The sequence below is a fragment of the Nicotiana tabacum genome, chromosome 23, assembly GCF_000715075.1.
Source record: "Nicotiana tabacum cultivar K326 chromosome 23, ASM71507v2, whole genome shotgun sequence".
NCBI lineage: Eukaryota > Viridiplantae > Streptophyta > Magnoliopsida > Solanales > Solanaceae > Nicotiana > Nicotiana tabacum.
Genome location: NC_134102.1, coordinates 109,691,940 through 109,714,262, shown reverse-complemented (window position 1 = coordinate 109,714,262; position 22,323 = coordinate 109,691,940). Strand labels below are relative to the sequence as shown.

The 22,323-nt window shown below is 37.5% G+C and overlaps 2 non-coding genes and 1 pseudogene across 2 annotated transcripts; all 3 read right to left on the bottom strand.

The window, feature by feature from the left end:
• Positions 1–1,028: 1,028 nt before the first annotated feature.
• On the bottom strand, positions 1,029–1,144 carry LOC142177686 (U5 spliceosomal RNA). Its single transcript, XR_012706254.1, has one exon. It is a non-coding gene; the product is annotated as a U5 spliceosomal RNA (small nuclear RNA).
• Positions 1,145–1,704: 560 nt separating this feature from the next.
• Positions 1,705–1,885, bottom strand: LOC142177911 (U1 spliceosomal RNA; annotated as a pseudogene).
• Positions 1,886–4,565: 2,680 nt separating this feature from the next.
• On the bottom strand, positions 4,566–4,682 carry LOC142177697 (U5 spliceosomal RNA). The gene has a single exon (XR_012706264.1). It is a non-coding gene; the product is annotated as a U5 spliceosomal RNA (small nuclear RNA).
• Between the last annotated feature and the right edge of the window lie 17,641 nt (positions 4,683–22,323).

Genomic DNA, 22,323 nt, shown 5'->3' with positions numbered 1-22,323 from the left:
GAAGATTCTTTAAAAATTCTCTTGTGTTGCTTGTTCTCATAATAAATTGATTATACCAGCTAAAGTTAGGACAGTCCCTTGAATTCTGGAAGATATAAAAGGTGAATGTGGGCACATTCACCTATCATGTGAACCACTTATAGATGCATATATAAGATGATTACATGTATGTTTATAGTCAATCTACAATTTGGCATTTGAAATTGCTTTTCTCAATTAAGAGCATAATATTTTGATTATGTAATCAAGACAGTTCATCTTGATAATGCTGGTTTATATCCAAGAATACGTATCATGTTAAAAATAACTTATCTCTGATTGAATCCTTAAATTATTCGTCACTTTTTAATTCTATTATCATCAAGATATCTTGGTAAATAATAACTTTCTTAAAGAGTAATTTGATTGGTAGTATTACGCTAAAATATAATCGGTGAAATGTATTTGAATTGGTTTGATTTTTTAAAGGGAAAAAATCTATCTAAACCGAACCATAAACACATAAACACACTTACAGACGGATTAGGGGAAGATGATGTACATCTTAGCTAGGTAATCACTACTTAGGAGGGCTTTATCTCTGTTCACAATTATTAGAACATAACGATCAAGCTTAACCATCAGATTGGTCACGGAAAGAACTCCCTACACAACCTTTCTATTTCAAATTGTTGCATATCTCTTTTCCGGAAAATAAAATTCAATTTGATAAATGAGTTACTTCCAACTGCAGTAACAAATCTTCATTTTCATTCACAAAATTACCATTCAGCTGCCAGACTTAGAGAATTGAATTTCTATCCTCAAAAGATTTATTGCTAGTCTAGATGATGAGGATGCTCTGTTTTGGTTTTCGACTGTGCTTGTGCTCTATGTCCAAGTTTCTTTTATCTTTTTTTCCTTTAAGAGTTTTACTTGGTAATAACAGTTGTTTAATTAACACAAAATAAATACCATGAAAACCTAAATTAACTTTTCATGTCACTTTTGAATATAACCCTGAAAGATTGAAACTAAATTTGTAGGGGAAACTCAGTAAAGAGAACCCCTCCAAAAATAGGCGTATGCCACTAAATGCAGCGCACACACGGTATTCTTTAGTAAAAGGCGAAAGAATAGTTCGCTTTGTGCTCACTGCGTGGCTGCGTGAGTTTTTGGCACCACTTGTGCTAACATTTTATATGTGACAAGAAGTTTGTGTTTACTCTTTTTGTTTCGATGTGGGAGTCTGCACGCTTCTTGTTTTCTGCCTTACTGAACTTTGCTATGTTTGAAATTCTACATCTCAAATAGAAGCGGCTTTGCTATTCTGTCTACTTCGTCGTTTGATTAATTTGCATAGTATTTAAGCGTTGAATTGTTTCAGTTACTTGCTGATTGGGAAGAAATAGATGCTCCTGATGATGAAATGTTGCATAGAATGTGTTGGACTAAATTTTTTGAACCTATAATGAGGTTTTGTATTTCTAGTGTTTGAAATTGCAGAAAACAGAGCAGCAGCAGGTTGTTTGAATTTCACCTTTTATAGTTATAATAAGATGGCTTTACATTGATATTCAGTGTGTTTGAATTGCTTCTGAATGGTATGAGAATGCTTTACAGACTGATCAATAAAATCGTGTAGAAAAAAACCTCATTACGGGACTTCTGGGCCATTAGACAATATATAACCCATTGAGAAGAAAATTTTACGTGTAGAATTGGGTAAGGGCCGCGCGAACACAGGCCCCCACTACCACAAATTATGACGTAGAGTCAACCACTTGGGTCGACCTTAGACGAGCACCCCTCCAAAGTGCAATAGAGGTCTCCAAAGTGCAATAGAGGTCACCAACCTAGGCCATGGGTCTTATTGATTGCCCATTGACCCCGTCCAGGTAAGTATGTTTCAGCGTAGCTCCTTGCCATGGTTCTATACCCCTCCAACTCCTTGTTTTTCTTTTTGCCAGCCGATGAGGGACATCTTATTACTTGAGCTTTCCCCTAATATTTTCTCTGAAATAACTATTGCTACTGAATGTTGTTTATTTTATGTATAATTAAGATGCCCTATCCATATACTAATAATTTTATGTACAATATATAAACTCCTTGCTTTCCTTTCTCCCCTTCAATTTAATATAACACACCAAGATATGAAAACGGGCCGAATGAAATTAGAGGAGATTATTCTGGTTTTTGTTTATAGGTAGAAGTTAACTTTAAAAGAAAACTTTTGTAAAATTGTACTATTATAGTAGTACTACTTAACATTGCACACGAAAAGGCTATTTTAACTCTTATTGCTTCTGACTACTTTGCTACTGTTAAACAAATACAAGAAAAGTATTAAAACTCTAGCCATCTTAAAATTGACTATCTTTTCTCTTCTCAGCTCCCCATATGTAGCATTTTTTCGTAAAATGTCATACTTTCAGCAAATCAAATTTTCTCTATAATATGAACAAATCATGTGACTAGGGGTGACAATCTGAGCCCAAACCCATTTGATCCCTTCAACTCGTCCAAGGTTGGGCTGGTCATTGACCCGCCCATTTGTCCATCTCAGTCAATCTAAAATTGGGTTGATTATTAGCCCAAATTGATGCATGAATAACTTTGCTAAAATATCTTTAAAATAATTTCTTTTTTTATTTGATATGTTATATATGACCATAACAAAAGAAAAAGGGAAAAATGCATAAGTACACCCCCTCCCCCGGAACTATGATCATATTTCCAACTACACACCTTTCCATTACGGGGTCCTATTATCTCCTTAAACTATTTTAGAGTCGAATTATTTCCAAACTAAAGGCTTATGTGGCAGTGTGCATTTCACTCTCTCAAAGAGAGTGAGGAGCAGATTTTTTAATTAAATATATACTTTGTAATTTTCAATATATAACAATTATTGTTTTCGTAGGAAAAAAAAGTTAAGTACGTTTAAATTCAAATCCAAAAAGAGTAACTAATTATTACAATTTGAATTAGGAAGAAACTACTCCCCAATTTGAATTGATAATATTTAATTTTTTTAATTTTCGTTTTTTTATTTCAAAATTATTTTAAAACTCCAACTTGAAACTACTCCCCAATTTGAATTGATAGTTTTTTTTCCATTTTTTATTTTAAAATATTTTTAAAACTCCAACTTTATTGGAGCTTAATTTGTCCTACACATCTACACTTGTCATCTTATGATTATGCCACATGGCTTAATATGGTAGTTTTGCCTCTTCTGCATGGGTGGATCTACCTTAGGCGATGACACCGCTTCGTCGGGAAATGTTACTAAATATTTATATGTGATTGAAATGTCGAAACAAAAACTAGAATAAATAAAGTAAATGACACTACTTTATTTATGAAGTCGCGAGTTCAAAGCTACACAACATCAATTTTTATTTTAATTTTTTTTTCTTAATCTACAAATAGGAAACACAAGATGGGTTTGAACTATTGACCTTTTAGTTCTTAATTCTTAACAAAACGTTGACATTTTTATTTGAATATAGAAGAATGATGTTGCTTCCATAAGTAGTTCGGCTTTTTTTTTTTTCTTTCTGTTCATCTTTAATCTCGACGATAAAATTTATTAAAAATAATTTGTGAAATCAAATGAATAATGAGTTTTAATTGAATGTTTGATGCCTTATGTAGAAAAAATTATTTAGTGTTATTTCTAATGAGCTTGTTTTGAATGCATTTCAAACAATAAAAACTTATCGAGAAAAGTTGTAGTAATATACTTGAGTTGTGTTTTATTAATACGATTCAAATTGTGTTCTTTTTTAAAAGATTTGCTTATTTGTTCACGGTTTTAAATGGTGGCCCCGCTTATGAAAAAATCCTATGTATGCCTCTACTTATTCTATTTTGACCCGCCCAAAATCAGCCCAACTCGCCCATTTGATACCCTGTTGTGATTCATCTTCAATGACGAAGTCAAGTTACCGGTACTGTGCTGGATTAAAGGTGTTTTATACATACAACCTAAGATTATGAAAAAACATATGATTACTGCAAAAGTCACTAAACTTCATAATCTCAAAACCTCTTAACGATGAAGAAAGTGTGATATAATCAACTATCAGACTGATTCGGGAATATAATGTGCATTTCAATGGATAATCTGTTACTTACTCGGTTTTTATTTTTCTGTTCAAACTTATTCGTATCAGTAGCTCATATTATTGTCAAGGGAAGAACTCCCTAAATAGAATGTCATCTTTCAGGTGTTGAGTACTCGTTTCAGAAGATAAATAAGTGAAAGTTACTCCCAACTTTGCAATAATAAATTATCATGTTCATTCAGAAAGTTTAACATAGAAAACCCACAAAGTCTACCAGTTAATTCCACTTATATCCCTATTAAGATCAATGATTAAAACTTGAATGGTTCATAGTGCCGGGTTATTTTTGTTTTCCATCTATTTACTGGTTCATAGTGCCGGGCGTAATCGAAGGTCTATCGAAAACAGCCTCTCTACCCCTCGAGGTAGTTTCACACTACCCTCCCCGGAACCCACTTGTAGGATTTTACTAGATCGTTATTGTTATAGTTGATTAAACTGGAATTGTAGGGATACTCAATTCGAGAACCCCTCCAAAAATAGGCGTATGCCACTAAATGCAGCGCGCACACGGTATTCTTTAGTAAAAGGCGAAAGAATAGTTCGCTTTGTGCTCAATGCATGGCTGCGTGAGTTTTGCACTTTGCTTAAGTAACCTTTTATATCAACAAGAAGTTTGGGCTTACTCTTTCTTTTATGATGTGGGAGTCATCTCTCTTCTTCCGCTTTAGTCTCTTCACTGTTTTGTTCAATTACTCTGTGCTTTAAAGTCTACATTTTAATTTTAAATATAAGCGACTTTGCGGATCGTTCTGCTCTGTCGTTTGATTCATTCGCATAGTTGCTTTATGCTTTTTATTCATTTCAGGTTCTTGGTGGTTACACTTGGTTTTTTGTTGTTGTATGATATGGTTGAAAGTCTACTTCTCAAATAGAAACGGCCCTTTGCTATTCTGTCTCCTTCATCATTTGATTCATAGGTATTTAAGCGTTGATTTGTCTTAGTTTCTTGCTGATTGGGAAGAAATATAAGCTCATAACCTGATTATGATAAAAAGTTGCATAAAATGTGTTCGACTAAATATCTTGAACTTCCAATGAAGGTTTTGTCTTTCTTGTGATTGAATTGCAGAAAACAGAGCAGTTGCAGGTTGTTTGAATTGCATCCTTTATAGTTACATTAAGATAGCTTTCTTTCGTGTAGCAAAAAAAAACTCATTGTGGGAATTCCAGGCCATTAGACAACATAAAACCAAATGAGCAGAAAATTTTAGGACTTGTTGGTGTATTGGGTTGAGGTCTCGAGGGCCTCAGGTGAGTTTCAGAGTGGTTTCGGATAAATTTTAACTTCTGATTTTTTTTACAGCAATGTGCGAAATTTCTGATGCGCAGAGCTGACTTTGAAAGTTTATATCTCGAAATATATAAGGAATCTGGATATTATCAAAACATGAAAGTTGTAGCTCTTTGATTCTAGTTTTCAGAATAATAAACCATTCATCATTCGGATATTTATACAAAATATTATGATCAATCGACTGAAGCTGGTACTGCAGATTTTGGCTACAGTAGTGTGCATCGCAAGAAATTTCTGTTGCGCAGGGCTGACTTTGGGAGCTTATATCTCGCAATCTATAAGGAGTTTGGCGATGAGTGAAACATGAAAGTTGTAGCCCTTTGTATCTAGTTTTTAGAAATTTAAACTATTTGGCAGTTGGAGTTGAGTACAAGAAGTTATGGTTGATATACTACATACTGTCGGGGATGAGTTTGATGTTTTCAACATAAGCATGTAATGATCCAACGGTCCATTTTTAGTTCTAGAGATTGAAATTTGATTTCAAGACTTCGAGGATTTTGATAATAAATTGTAGGAGTGATCTGGAAAGTTTGGTCTAATTCCATCAAGTCGCGGTTGAGTTTTTAGCGCGAAACATGAGTTAATTGTTTAACGAGCAAAATTGGCATCACATTGAACAAATGAGCTCCGAATTGAGTTTCGATTGAACGAATAGGTTCGTATTATTATTTGTGACTCATAGGAACAACAATCATCGAATTCCGAGTTCGTATGATGGAGTTATGGCCTTTTTAGTGAAAACAAAACTGCTGGTGTAAACAGTTTTGACACTTTTAGCGACAGAATTGGACGTTTAGCGACCAGAATAGTATTTTTTGGGCAGAAGCTTAAGGACCAAAAATGATAATTTCCTTCATTTCGTTTTGGATTTTTGGAGCACGGTTCTTGGGCGATTTTGTGGATTTTTTTAAGACTTCAACTTGGGTAAGTGTCCTATATCCAAAAGTGATTATATTTCATAAATCCATGGTTATATTCATCATTTAATTCGGATTTAAATGGAAGAAATTGGGATTTTTGCAAATTCTTTCAAAAACGAAAATTTAAGATTTGGAGGCCGAGTTGTTATCGGAATTTGATAAAATTGGTATGGGTAGACTCGTAATTGAATGGGTTGTCGGATTTTGTGAGTTTTGTCGGATTCCGAGACGTGGGCCCCACGGGTAATTTTTGAGTTAAGTTTCGGATTTTGTTGGAAAATTAGTATTTTCATATGGAATTAATTCCTATAATTAGTATTAACTGAATTGAATTAATTTGGATAGATTTGGGCAGTCCGGAGGTCAATTCAAGCAAGAAGGCAATTTTGGAATATCGGCCTAACTTCAAAAAAAAAAGTAAGTATCTTGCCTAACCTTGAGTGGGGGAATTACCTCTTAGGCATCGAGTCTTGTGTGCCATTTTTGAAATGTAAAAAGCTGTGTACGCGAGGTGACGAATACGTACTCGGGCTTATATATGCAAATTTTATTGGTTTAAAGTTTTAGGCATTATTGAGTAGTAAATTGGATAATTATTGGCATTTATTAAATCATCTATTTGCCATGCCTCAATACTTATTTGTTGAATTTATTTTTATATGACAATTTGATGTGATTGTTACTTGAATATTTATATAAATTCCGTGAGTTTGGTGATTTGATATTTTCTGGAAAAAATTATATTATGGAATTTTCATCTGCAAATAATTAATGAAATAAGTTTAAACCGAGGCGTTATATAATTATCAATAATTTGGATTAATGAAGGTGTTTCCCTATACTCCGTATTTTTCATCTCTGTCGTTATTTTGAGGTGTTATACACATTGTGTGGCGCATTGGGCTATTTGTTGTGAAATTAATTGATTTTGTTATATCTTTGAAATTGGTTGTGGCCATTGGGCAAATTGTGATATGAATTGATTTTGTTATGTTGCCGTGATAATATTCCGTGTAAATTGTTGTGTTATTTAAGTTATTATTTTGAGGATATAAGGGTGACATTTCACTGTTGATATTATGTGGGTATAAGGGTGGCATTTCACTGTTGTTATGTATGTTGGGATATTGTCTGGGCGGAGCGATAAAGGTGGTTATAGGAGAAATAAGGGTGGCTATAGGAGAGATAAGGGTGGCTATAGAAGCGATAAGGGTGGCAGGTCTCTTCACTGTTTTGTTCAATTACTCTGTGCTTTAAAGTCTACATTTTAAATAGAAGCCACTTTGTGGATCGTTCTGCTCTGTCCTTTGATTCATTCGCGTGGTTGCTTTTAGCTTTTATTCATTTAAGGTTCTTGGTGATTTTGAAAAAAAAAAGATGTTGGAAGCTGGCTAGGAAGGAGGCAAAGTTAACGGTTACGGCGGCTAAGACTGCAGCATTTAGTCGTTTATATGAAAAACTTGAGGGTAAAGGCGGAGACAAGAGGTTGTTTAGGCTAGCCAAGATGAGAGAGAGAAAGGCCCGTGACTTGGACCAAGTGAAGTGAATCAAGGACAAAGAACGTAGAGTTTTGTTGGATGAGGCGCATATCCGTCGGAGATGGCAGACTTATTTCCATAGTCTCTTAAACGAGGACAGAGAGGCAGATCCAGGATTTTAAGACCATGGGTTCACCATGATACTTGTCATAATATTAAGTGATGTATATTTTTTTTAGTGTTTTATGACATATTAATAATTTTGCACATTATTCAACGAGATAAGCTATAGTCTTACTATTCTAAATCTGTGTTTTTCATTAATATTATTAATTATAATCCAACAATCATTGCAAAATGTTTATCTTAAAACATGTTCAGGCTTTAGCATATAATTCAAAATAAAAAGGAAAAGTAGAATACTAATGAAAATTTAATACTGTAAAAATTGAAACTTTGCAAATTTTATAGCTAAAAGAAAATGAAATTATCAAAAAGCTCTTATTAGAGCATATGACAAGTTCTTTATATGTGACTTGCTTATCCATAAAAAGAAAAGTATATTTTATCCTATAAATTTTGAATTTTTTTAAATAATTTGCATGAAATTCAAATATGTTTATGCAATAATTTTGGATAAAAATATTTAAATCAAGTCTCATCATGGACTTAGATCTTATTGTCACATAAATTATTTATAATAAAACTAATTTATAGTGGATCAAGATAAGAGAAATCTCAATGCAAGTAATAAGTAGTTTAATTTCTGACTCCTTAAATTGTTGTTTACCATGAAAACTTGGAGAAGGAGATAAAAAAGAAAAAAATGATAAGAAGGAAAAAAAATAGAACTAAAACAAAAAAAGATCTGCGAGGTACAACTAAATACGTAGTATTATATTAATGTGTGTCCATAGGGTCTCGACCGGAGGCACCAATGCCAAAATTTGAGCATGGGTGCCATCTACTCTCTATGGCTAAACCATTGAAAATTTGTATATAAAATCTGCTTTTACTTGGCAAGAGGATGGGTGCATGTGCCCCACATTTGCTAACATAGATACGCCCTTGAACGAGGATGGGAACAAAGACATTGTTCTGGGTGATTTGGGATCCTCTGAGAGTCGTTGCGACTTTGGGTATTGCAGGTGGATTAGAGTTGAGGAGGTTGTGGGGGCTAGGCGTAAGATGAGAAGGGGAAAAGCGACTGGACCAGGTGAAATCCCGGTGGAGTTTTGGAAGAGTGTGGGCAGGGCGGGCTTGGAGTGGCTTACTAAGTTATTTAATGTCATTTTTAGGAAGAAAAGATGCTCGAAGAGTGGAGATGGAGCACGATGGTTTCTGTGTACAAGAATAAGGGTGATATCCAAAATTGCAACAACTATCGGGGTATTAAGCTGCTTAGTCATACTATGAAGGTGTGGAAGAGGGTGGTGGAGCTAAGGGTGACGAGAAGGGTGTCTGTTTCCGAGAACCAATTTGGGTTTATGCCGGGACGTTCGACTACGGAAGCCATTCACATTGTTAGGAGATTGATGGAACAATATAGGGAGATGAAGAGAGACTTGCATATGGTGTTCATCGATTTAGAAAAGGCTTACGATAAAGTCCTGAGGTATGTTTTGTGGAGATGTTTGGAGGCTAGAGGGGTACCTGTTGCCTACACTAGGGTGATTAAAGACATGTATGAGGGAGCGAAAACCTGCGTGAGGACAGTGGGAGGGGTTTCAGATAATTTTTTGGTCATGATGGGGTTGCATCAGGGGTCGGTACTCAGCCCTTTCTTGTTTGCCCTGGCGATGGACATACTAAGTCGCCACTTCCAAGGGGAGGTGTCGCGGTGCATGTTATTTGCAGACGGCATTATTTTGATTGACGAGACGCGAGACGGTATTAACTCGAGGTTAGAGGTGTGGAGACAGACCCTGGAGTCTAAAGGTTTCAAGCTGAGCAGAACCAAGATAGAATACTTGGAGTGTAAGTTTAGTGGTGCCACTCAGGGAGTGGATGGGGAGGTGAGGCTGGATTCAAAATTCATCCCTAGGAGGGGGAGTTTTAAGTACCTTGGATCTATTATACAGGGGATGTGGAGATTGATGAAGTTGTCACACATCGTATTGGGGTGTGATGGATGAAATGAAGACTTGCTTCCGATGTTTTGTGTGACAAAAAGGTATTACCAAAACTTAAAGGTATGTTTTATAGAGCGGTGGTCAGACCGGCTATGTTGTATGGGGCTGAGTGTTGGCCAGTCAAGAGCTCTCATGTTTAGAAGATGAACGTAGCAGAGATGAGTATGTTGAGATGGATGTGCGGGCACACCATATTAGATAGGATTCTGAATGAAGTTATTCGGGACAAGGTAGGTGTGGCCCCCTATTGAGGACAAGATGCGGGAAGCATGGCTTAAATGGTTTGGACATGCGAGGAGGAGAAGCACAGACGCTCCGGTAAGGAGGTGTGCGAGGTTGACATTGGAGGGCCTTAGGAGAGGTAGAGCTAGGTAGGCTGAAGAAGAGTTGGGGTGAGGTGATTATGCATGACATGACGCAGTTACAACTGACCGAGGACATGACCCGTGATAGGAAGGTTTGAAGGTCGAAGATTAGGATATTAGGTTAGGTAATCTAGATTATTCATACCGGTAGTGTTAGTACGTACTCTCGCATTTGGTTGGTAGTAGGCTTATTTGAATACCTGTCGTTTTTTTTTAATTCTTTTTATATTCCGATCATCTTACTATCTTGTTGTGTATGCTGCTTTTACATAATTTTTCGGTGTTGTCCCATCTTATTTCTTGTTATTATTGTGGTACTTATGCTTGACTGAGCTGAGAGTCTATTGAAAACAGCCACTCTACCTCCACAAAGGTATGGGTAAGGTCTGCATACACACTATCCTCTCCAGACCGCACTATGTGAGATTATACTGGGTATGTTGTTGTTTAGATGCTGGAAGCTGGCTTATGTAATGTCGCATGGAGAGGGAGATTCAAGATTTGAAGTTTATGGGTTCGTATGGTAACTTTAAGTAAATTTATAGTAATAACTGGGTTCACAATTAAATATTTATAGATATTTAGTAAAATATTTAACACATACATTGTCTAGGAAAAAGTTACTGGGTTCATGTGTACCCGTATGTCGTATGGCAAATGCGCCCCCTGGTCACATGGAATGTATGCTAATATCTTGAGTTTCCAATGCAAGTTTGTTTTTAAGTGTATAATGGAGGACCCAATTAAGACAATCCGAAAACAAAGCAGCTAGCAATTATTTAGTCAAGATGCGCGCAAGCTGGTTTGGACACCATGGTTATAGTAAAAAAATACATTGCATCCCTTTTACATCTTTAGGTTGGCTCTACAATGGAATTTAGTAGTGTTAAGGGAATTTGCATAACTGGAGCTATGACATTGAAATCCAAGTAAAATGAATGATGCCCTAGCCCAGAAGAAGAATATTCTACTATTAGTAAAATGGCTTAATAGATTAATCGATAATGTGAATTCAACTGTTGATTTCAGTATGGCAATTGACGAAATTTTTATAGCTAACGGTTTCCTTAGAAAGTATTTTCAAACAACCAACATACTTATTTTCTCACAAGCATTTTTCTAAAGATATTGTTCTTAGAAGAAAAACACAAAGGAACCTACATCCACAAATTTTTCTTTGCTTTGTTATGAAAATATTATTGTGGATATCCATTTATTAATCCGTTGTAGATAATCTTCTTGAATCTATTTAGTACTCCATTGAAGTTTATCTCCAAGCAGCTGATGCAGGTAGGTTGCAAGCAACTCAATGAAATAATTTGCAACAGCTTCTTATTAAACAGGTAGGTTGCGAGCAGCTCATGCAGACAGCTTAGAAGCAACTCAAGAAAAACCCCGCCGATGCTTCCCGAAAAGCCTCGCAGTCGCTTCCTTTTTTCTAAAATAGAGGAGATTTCAGTTCACCATTAGATCAGTTTGAAGTCGAATAATATATCAGTCTCTCTCCATACTTGTCTTCAATTTATTTACTTTACAGTTTTTATTTTATAACACGTTATCAGCATGAGACTCTGCCATTTTGTAACGACCCAACCGGTCATTTTGCGTATCACAGCCCCGTTTTCCCCATTTTCTGCTCAATTTATGCCTTACAATTAATTTATGACTTATTGGGTTAGTTGGTTCGGGCCAGGAAGGATTTCGGAGTGAAATAAGATACTTAGTCTCATAATTGAAAACTTAAGTGGAAAAGTTGACCGGACATTCACTTATGTGTAAACGACCTCGGAATTTAATTCTGATGATTCCAATAGCTCCGTATGGTGATTTTGGACTTAGGAGCGTGTCTGGAAAATTATTTGGAGGTCCGTAGCAGAATTAGGCTTGAAATGGCGAAAGTTGAATTTTTGGAAAGTTTGACCGGGGAGTTGAACTTCTGATATCGGGGTTGAAATCCGATTCTAAAAATTTTAATAGGTCTATGATGTCATTTATGACTTGTGTGCAAATTTTGAGGTCAATCGGACCTGATTTGATAGGTTTCGGCGTTGTTTGTGCAAACTTGAAATTTCAAAGTTCATTTGGCTTGAATTGGGGAATGATTCGTGTTTTTAGTGTTGTTGGATGTGATTTGAAGACTCAACTAAGTTCGTATGATGTTTTAAGACTTGTTGGTATATTTGGTTGAGGTCCCGAGGGGCTCGGGGGTGTTTTGTATGGTATTCGGATTATTTTTCCTTCATTTTTGCACTGTTGGTAGCAGCTGATTTCTGGTGTTCCAAACCTTCCTCGTGATCGCGAAGATTGGGACGGGATCGCATAAGCTTATTTGGGGTAGTGGTATTTTTGTTCTATGTGGTCGCAGAGAAAGGAATGCGATCGCGTAAGTGTATTAAGCCATGCTTCGCGAACGCGTGGATGAGGTCACGTTCGCGTAGAAGGATTTGATCGGAGATGAAGGGAGGCAATTGCTATACGCGATCGCATGGGGTTGAACGCGTTCGCGTAGGTTTGAGAGGCAGCGATCCGCGATCGCGTGAGTGATTTCGCGTTTGCGTAGGGTAAAATGTGTGGGCAATGGAAAACTATTCTTCACGATCGCGTGGGGATGTTCGCGATCGCGTAAAGCAAAATGACTGGGCAGAGAGTTTAAGTTCTGAAAATGGGACTTCGTCCCATTTTGCATTTTTTACGGATTGGAGCTCGGGAAGAGGCGATTTTTGGGAGATTTTCAGAAGAAACAATGGGGTAAGTGTACTTAACTCAATATTAGTTAAATTACCCGAATCCATGGTTGTTTTTAACATTTAATTGGTGCATTAAGTTAAAATATTATGAAAACCCTCTTGGTTTAATTTGGAGATTTGATGGTCGAGTTGATGTCGGATTTGAGTAAAATTTATATGGTTGGACTCGTGGTTGAATGAACATTCATATTTTGTAACTTTTATCGGGTTCCAAGACGTGGGCCCCACGAGCGATTTTTGAGTGTAATTTAAGATTTTGTGGAAAAATTAGTATTTTGATATGGAATAAATTCCTATAATTTGGGTTGACTGAATCAAATTAATTGTGACTAGATTTGAGCCGTTCGGAAGTTGTTACGCGCAGAATGGAATTTTTGGAGCATTGTTTAGCTTGCTCGACATTGGATTCGTCTTGTTCGAGGTAAGTAACTCTTCTAATCTTGGAACTGAGGGTATGAACCCTGAATATATGTATTATGTAAATCGTTGGGAGGTGACACATATGCTAGGTGACGGGCGTGTGGGCGTACACTATAAAAATTGTGACATAATTGTTTCTGTGGAATTTTGTAGTTAAATAATCTTGGCATTTTCCATACAGTTTTATGTGTTAAAGAAATTGAGATGAAAAGCATATTAAAAATCATGTTGAGGCTATGTGCCAGTATTATTGAAACCCACGAAGGTCATATTGCTGTGAATTATTTGTTTAAATTGAAAATTCATACTCAGTCATATTCATTTCATTGCATATCATATCTCAGTCTCTGTTGTTATTTATTGATACATCATATCATCATTTTTGGGCTATTCTCATGACATTGTGAGCCCATGAGAGAGAGACTATAGAGATTTATGACTGAGGGAGGCCGAGGGCCTGATTGTGAGGATATATTTGGGATCGGGCTACATGCCGCAACAGGCCATGTTGGCTTTATATATATTATTACTATTATATGGATCCGGGTTGCTCGCCTGCAGTAGGCCTTAATGGCTTATTATGGCACGTGAGTTGTCCGTGCGGATTCTGATATGATATTATTGCACGTGAGTTGTCCGTGCAGCACGTTAGTTACCCATGCAGATTATAGTGCTTGGGCTGTAGGAGCCCCTCCAGAGTCTGTACACACCTCCAGTGAGCGCAAGTACCTACTGAGTGCGAGTGCCGAGTGTCGAGTGCCGAGTGCTGAGTAACTGGGAGGCATGAGTGATTGTGAGGTATGCCCGAGAAGCTGTTTACGAGTGATTGTGAGGTATGCCCGAGGGGCTGTTTACAAGTGATTGTGAGGTGTGTTCGAGGGGCTATTTACGAGTGATTGTGAGGTAAGCTCGAGGGGCTGTTTATGATTTTATCACTGAGTTGCATCGCATTGGCATGCACACATGATATACATGCATAAAGATGTATTTTCCTCATGCTGTACAGCATCACATCATTCATGATTTCTCACACATTTTGACAGATGGGCATAGTGATGCATTTGTTTTTACACGTGTTATCTGGAAGGAAAATGAAACATCTCATTTATTATTGAATGGAATTTTGGGAAAAATTATTGTTTTCAAACTTATTCATTTTTTCGACAACTTTGGCAAACGATTTGGGTTTTCACTGATGTACTTGAAAGGAAAAACTATTTGTTTTGAAATCATGATTTGGCTGAGCATTTTATCTCTGAGTTACTTCTGGTATTATTTGCTTTATGTTGTTATGGACTGTTGTGGACTAGTGGGTTTGGACCCGACCTTGGTAGAAGCTCGTCACTACTTTCAACCTAAGGCTAGGTTTGTTATTTACTCAGTACATGGGGTCGGTTGTACTGATACTACACTTCTGCACATTGCGTGCAGATATTGGCTGATGTGCTCGATGGTTGCGGGATTTGAAGATGTACCTGTGTTCCCGTTGTAGCTGCCTCTTGTTCATGGTAGCCTTAGATTTATAAAAGCTCTGTTTATGTATTATTCAAACAGACTATGTAATTATTTCATTTCGCTTTGTATACTCTATTCTTAGAAGCTCGTGATTTGTACTACCAGTTCTTGGGGATTGTATAAGATTAAGATCTTTATTTACTTAAATTGCTTTAATAATTGTTATTGGAATTGGATAGTTGAAAATTGGCTTACCTAGCAGGTTGGGTTAGGTGCCATCACGACTAGTTAGATTTTGGGTCGTGACAAGGTGGTATCAGAGCTCTAGGTTCATAGGTTCTATAAGTCATGAGCAAGTGTCTAGTAGAGTCTTGCGGATCGGTATGATGACGTCCATACTTATCTTCGAGAGGCTACATGGCATTTAGGATATATACTTCCCATCTTTCTTTCCTTATCGTGCGAGATTGATTCGGCTTGGGACATAACTCTTTGAATTCCTTTCATGTATTCGTATGCGCACATGAGCGCTCGGTATCAGCTGTGCATCGCCGGCTTGTGATTCCATGAATGAAGTTCGAGATGAGTATTCTGTGTTTTGGTGATTGGTCAGTCTGGAGGACTTGAGGCCGGGGTTAGACCGTAGCTTAGGCTCGGTAGTTTCTGTTGTGAGAACTTGTACATTTGGACTCGTATGTCCGGTAATGTCCCTATGAGTGGAATTTGTGGCTCGATGAGTAGTGGAATGGCCTTGTGATGAGTACGATGTAACTACGGGATGTGTTAAGACGATTTGAATGTGACCAGAAGTGTTTCTGTGAAATGTAAAGGAAAGGCCATTGGGTGCTTGATTTTTGTTTTGATGTGACGTACAGTCTCGAATGTGAATGTTTTGAAAGATCTTTCACGTGTTTAAATTTTGGGACAAATTAAACTCTTATGTCTAGTTAATGAGTTTGAACTCAGAAAGATTTAGTGATTGCGTAGAAATTGTGGCTGCGAAAAGATATAACAAGATGCCAATTGGAGGCTAGGGAGGTGGGTTATCTCCTGGAGAGTAATCTACGTAGGTGTGTTCCTTGTAACGTGAATGAAGGGTTTCTTTTCTGCCAACACGGCGTATGTGTGGAGATTTGAATTTGAATCTGGCTGAGGAAGTTGACTTGAGTGTCAAGAGAATGATTGCGAGCTTAACGACTGATTTGGGGTATTTTTATTGTTGGCATTGCACAAGTTTGAGAAGAAGTTTCGTTGAACTGACTGTGGCATTATGGCAGTATTAGAGTATTGTTATTGTGAGTTATGGAATATTTTAATCTATGGCTTTGAGCCAAGTGGGGGAGCCTGCTATTGATAATTCAATTTCATGATTATATGTAAAGGTTTAGTTTTGGGCTGAGACATACTGGTAGGTTAGTTATGACTTGCAAAAGTTGAGATCGATGATGACTCGAATAAGGAAATTCCTGGATACGGGTTGTATTTCACTTATGAATATATGAAAATCGTGGGATGAGTGAGTTATTATTTGTGAATGATGTAGTGCGCACGGAGTATGAATTTGATAGTTGGTATTAAAGTAGAGTTACTTCTTTGAGAGTTATTGTGCTAATGGGGCACATGTCATTTGGCCCATTTGGGCGGTGTAATGTGGATGTGAACAAAGGGGGTGATTCTCGAGAAAGTTCTAATGGATTCGAGATTTATATGTAACAATTGAGAATTTTTGGCGGATTTGTTTGCGGCTAAAATTTGAGATTTAAGTTGGATGGTGTCGAAACTTGTGTCATTTATGTATATCATTATGGATTTTATATTATGGTATCAGGAAGGTGAATGAAACGGCCTTAGACTCAAATAAGGTATTCTTAAAGTGAGTGTTTCGGTTGTGGTATTTATATGGGTAATTATGATGTGGTGAGACTCTAAAGATGTTTTGATGGTTTCTACCATGGTTCGAACCAGATATTTTCTAATAGTGTGGGAAACGTGTTGTGTATTGTGATTTCCTCCTGAAAGGAAGCAAGAGGAAGGTTTCTAACTAACCGGATATGTAATTTGCCGGTGACCAGAGTTGATAATGAGATTCTTGTGCTTTTTACATGATGGTAAGATAGATGTTATGTGTTGTGCGGGAGTTAGATTTACATGTACAACGTGGCAGTTCAGTCTTGAAGGAAGGTAACGAAGTCTGGACTGAATGGTCATGAATTCTTAGACAACATGGGCAGTTCCAAATGACTAGATGAATACGATTACTACTTGGTGTTGTATGAGAAGGGTGCATATTTCAGAAGGCACATTGTATTTTGACTTACGGATGTTTAATTAGTATTACGGTACTCACATGGTTGATAGACTGCTGATATTCAAATTTTTCCAAGTGGCATGAAAGAACTTTTAAAGTATTTCTCGTGGGATGATCGTGTATGAGAGAGGTGTTAGGCATTCGGGCAGTGGAGATAGAATCCAATATGGTGATTCGTGTGTTTTATGGATTTGGAGATTGGGAGTTCTCAGGAGCAGATTGTTTTATGGTTTTGGACTGTGAAGTTGTGGCCGGAGCTAACCAGATGATAGAATGTGTTATGATTCAATCATTATGGATTTTCGGAGGGATTTTTTTTATCTATTTTTGGGTAACCCAAGTTGATTTGGGGGTCCATTGGTAGGCCCAATTAAGATGTGTATTCTACACCGAGCCGGAATGGTTGGCTCCATACTGCTATTGTTGAGGGATGTGTCATTCGGTTGATGTTGAACTTATTCGTGTTCTGAAATGATCTGTGAGTTACTCCTTTATGCTACAAGGAGTTGTGATTCATTGGTTATGTGCACAGATGGTGCGGTTCTATTTGAGCTTTATAGCGGAATTTGAGCGTGATGAGTATTTGGGTATTGCATGATCGATTGCGTAATGGTTATGTTCTTTCAAGTTTTGTGTGGTATTTTTTGTCATTTGTCTCTCTGTGGTTATTGATTTTGAGTGGGGTGGCTCGAGGTATATATTATGGACCAGCGTTTGGATGGGGTCACGCATTGCAGCGGAGTTATGTTAAGGTATGAACCTTGTGTTAGAATCGGGTGATGGTTCCACAATGTATGATGAATTTTCAGCATTTTGTTGTGGCGGTACTTGTTAATATGGCGGGGCAGTTCTCTCATTTGAGTCATTTTCCATGACTAGGTACATTTGAATTGCTGCGTATTAGTGCACGGATAGCACGAGTTGTGGCTCTGATGTTATATTGGTGCGACATGTCTATGGAACAATTGTGTTTAGTAATATAAGGTCATTGGACCTAGAATGGGTAGTATCAGGTTTGATTTCGGTATATTCAGGAGTATAATATTGAGAGTCGGCTCAGAAAGTGATTATGGTTCTGGTTGGGGCGAGAGAGCTCCGTGACTTGTTGATCTGGTAAGTGGTCATGAAATTTTGCATGTTTCTTTTATTATCAACAGTGTAAGAAGGTTTTGGGATGAGGTTTGGTTCGATATGGGTTTAATACTAGTATTTGGTTAGTTTTGGAGTAGTCACTGTGGTCAGGAATGGTGCTATGAGCATGCGAGTTGTGTAATATGTTAGGTGATTATGTCTGTGGTTATGGTTATGGTTATGGCTTGATACAACTTGTTCAAACACATACAGGGTGTAAATGTAAGATTCGTGTCTTCAACAAAATTCTTAAGGTTGGAAATTAAATTCTAAGGTTTATGGGCTAAAGTTAAATCAATGATTTCAGTTGTATTGAGTTGTCAAGCTCATATGGAATAGGGTGACATGGGTTCACCCCCGGGTACGTGTGTGGTAAGATGGAATAGAGATTTGAAGGTTTTGAAGGTTAAGAACAACTCTTGGCACATTCGAGGACAAACGTATGTTTGAGTGGGGAAGAATGTAACGACCCGCCCGGTCGTTATGCATATCACAACCCCGTTTTCCCCATTTACTGCTCAATTTATTCCTTACAATTGATTTATAACTTATTAGGTTTGGTTTGGGCCCGGAAGAATTTCGGAGTGAAATGAGACAGTCTCATAACTGAAAACTTAAGTTGAAAAAGTTGACCGGATATTCACTTATGTGTAAACGACCTCGGAATTTAATTTTGATGATTCCAATAGCTCCGTATGGTGATTTTGGACTTAGGAGCATGTCCGAAAAATTATTTGGAGGTCCATAGTAGAATTAGGCTTGAAATGACGAAAGTTGAATTTTTGGACAGTTTGACCGGGGAGTTGACTTTTTGATATCAGGGTCGAAATTCAATTTTGAACATTTTAATAGGTATGTTATGTAATTTATGACTTGTGTGCAAAATTTGAGGCCAATCGGATGTGATTTGATAGGTTTCGGCGTTGTTTGGGGAAACTTGAAATTTCAAAGTTCATTAGGCTTGAATTGGGGTATGATTCATATTTTTAGTGTTGTTGGATGTGATTTGAAGACTCGACTAAGTTTATATGATGTTTTAAGACTTGTTGGTATATTTGGTTGAGGTCCTGAGGGGCTTGGGCGTGTTTCAGATGGTATTCGGATTATTTTTCCTTCATTTTTGCACTGCTGGTAGCTGCTGATTTCTGGTGTTCCAAACTTTCTTTGTGATCGCGAAGATTGGGATGCGATCGCGTAAGCTTATTTGGAGCAGGGGTATTTTTGTTCTATGCGGTCGCAGAGAAAGGAACGCGATCGCGTAAGTGTATTAAGTTGTGCTTCACGAACGCGTGGATGAGGTCGCGTTCGCGTAGAAGGATTTGATCAGTAGATGAAGGGAGGCAATTGCTCTACGCGATCGCATATGGCTGAACGTGTTTGCGTAGGCTTGAGAGGCAGTGATCCGCGATCGTGTGAGTGATTTCGCGTTCGCGTAGGGTAAAATGTATGGACAGTTTACTTTGTGCTTCACGATCGCGAGGTCATTTCCGCGATCGCGATTAAAAAAATCTGGTCAGTGGAAAACTATTCTTTGCGATCGTGTGGGGATGTTCGCGATCGCGTAAAGCAAATGACTAGGCAAAGAGTTTAAGTTCTGAAAATGGGACTTCGTCCCATTTTTCATTTTTGACGGATTGGAGCTCGGGAAGAGGCAATTTTTGGGAGATTTTCAGAGAAAATAACGGGGTAAGTATTCTTAACTCAATATTAGTTAAATTACCCGAATCCATGGTTGTTTTTAATATTTAATTGGTGAATTAAGTTGAAAAATTGTGAAAACCTCTTGGTTTAATTTGGAGATTTGAGGGTCGAGTTGATGTCAGATTTGAGTAAAATTTGTATGGTTGGACTCGTGGTTGAATGGGCGTTCATATTTTGTAACTTTTATCGGGTTCCAAGATATGGGCCCCACGGGCGATTTTTGAGTGTAATTTCGGATTTTGTGGAAAAATTAGTATTTTGATATGGAATAAATTCCTATAATTTGGGTTGACTGAATCAAATTAATTGTGACTAGATTCGAGCGGTTCGGAAGTTGTTACGGGCAGAATGGAATTTCTGGAGCATTGTTTAGCTTGCTCGACATTGGATTCGGCTTGTTCGAGGTAAGTAACTCTTCTAATCTTGGAGCTGAGGGTATGAACCCTGAATATATATATTATGTAAATCGTTGGGAGGTGACGCACATGCTAGGTGACGGGCGTGTGGACATGCACTATAAAAATTGTGACATAATTGTTTCTGTGGAATTTTGTAGTTCAATAATCTTGGCATTTTCCATGCAGTTTTATGTGTTAAAGAAATTGAGATGAAAAACATATTAAAAATCATGTTGAGGCTATGTGCCAGTATTATTGGGACCCACGAAGGTCATATTACTGTGAATTATTTGTTTTAATTGAAAATTCAAAATCAGTCATATTCATTTCATTGCATATCATATTTCAGTCTCTGTTGTTATTTATTGATACACCATATCATCATTTTTGGGCTATTCTCATGACATTGTGAGCCCATGAGAGAGAGACTGGAGAGATTGATGACTGTGGGAGGCCGAGGGCCTGATTGTGAGGATATTTTTGGGATCGAGCTGCACGCCGCAACAGACCATGTTGGCTTTATATATATATTATTACTATTATATGGATCGGGGCTGCTCGCCTGCAGCAGGCCTTAATGGCTTATTATGGCACGTGAGTTGTCCGTGCGGATTCCGATATGATATTATTGCACGTGAGTTGTCTGTGCAGCACGTGAGTTTTTCGTGCAGATTATAGCGCTTGGGCTGTAGGACCCCATTCGGAGTCTGTACACAACTCCAGTGAGCGCAGGTACCTACGGAGTGCGTGTTTCGAGTGTTGAGTGACTGGGAGGCATGGGTGGTTGTGAGGTATGCTTGATGGGCTATTTACGAGTGATTGTGAGGTATGCCCGAGGGGCTGTTTACGAGTGATTATGACGTATGCCCAAAGGGCTGTTTACGAGTGATTATGAGGTAAGCCCGAGGGGCTGCTTATGATTTTATCACTGAGTTGCATCGCATTAGTATGCACACATGACATACATGCATATAGATGTATTTTCCTCATGCTGTACAACATCACATCTTTCATGATTTCTCACACATTTTGATAGATGGGAATAGTGATGCATTTGTTTTTACACGGGTTATCTGGAAGGAAAATGAAACATCTCATTTATTATTGAAAGGATTTTTGGGAAATTTTTTTGTTTTCAAACTTATTAATTTTTTTGACAACTTCGGCAAACGATTTGGGTTTTCACTGATGTACTTGAAAGGAAGAACTATTATTTTTGAAATCATGATTTGGCTGAGCATTTTATCTCTGAGTTACTTCTGGTATTATTTGCTTTATGTTGTTATGGACTGTTGTTGACTAGTGGGTTTGGACCCAACCTTGGTAGAAGCTCGTCACTACTTTCAACCTAAGGCTAGGTTTGTTACTTACTTAGTACATGGGGTCGGTTGTACTGATACTACACTTCTGCACATTGCGTGCAGATGTTGGCTGCTGTGCTCGATGGTTGCGGGATTTGAAGATGTACCTGCGTTCCTGTTGTAGCTGCCTCTTGTTCATGGTAGCCTTAGATTTATAAAAGCTTTGTTTATGTATTATTCAAATAGACTATGTAATTATTTCATTTCCTCTTTGTATACTCTATTCTTAGAAGCTCATGATTTGTACTACCAGTTCTTGTGGATTGTATAAGATTAAGATCTTTATTTACCTAAATTGCTTTAATAATTGTTATTGGAATTGGATAGTTCAAAGTTGGCTTACCTAGCGGGTTGGGTTAGGTTCCATCACGACTAGTTGGATTTTGGGTCGTGACACATTTTGAGCACTTACTTCGAATTTAATTTCTATTTCAGTGTCCACCTTTGATGTAAGGCGACACTCTTATGTTCGTGGTTAGATCTTGTTTATTC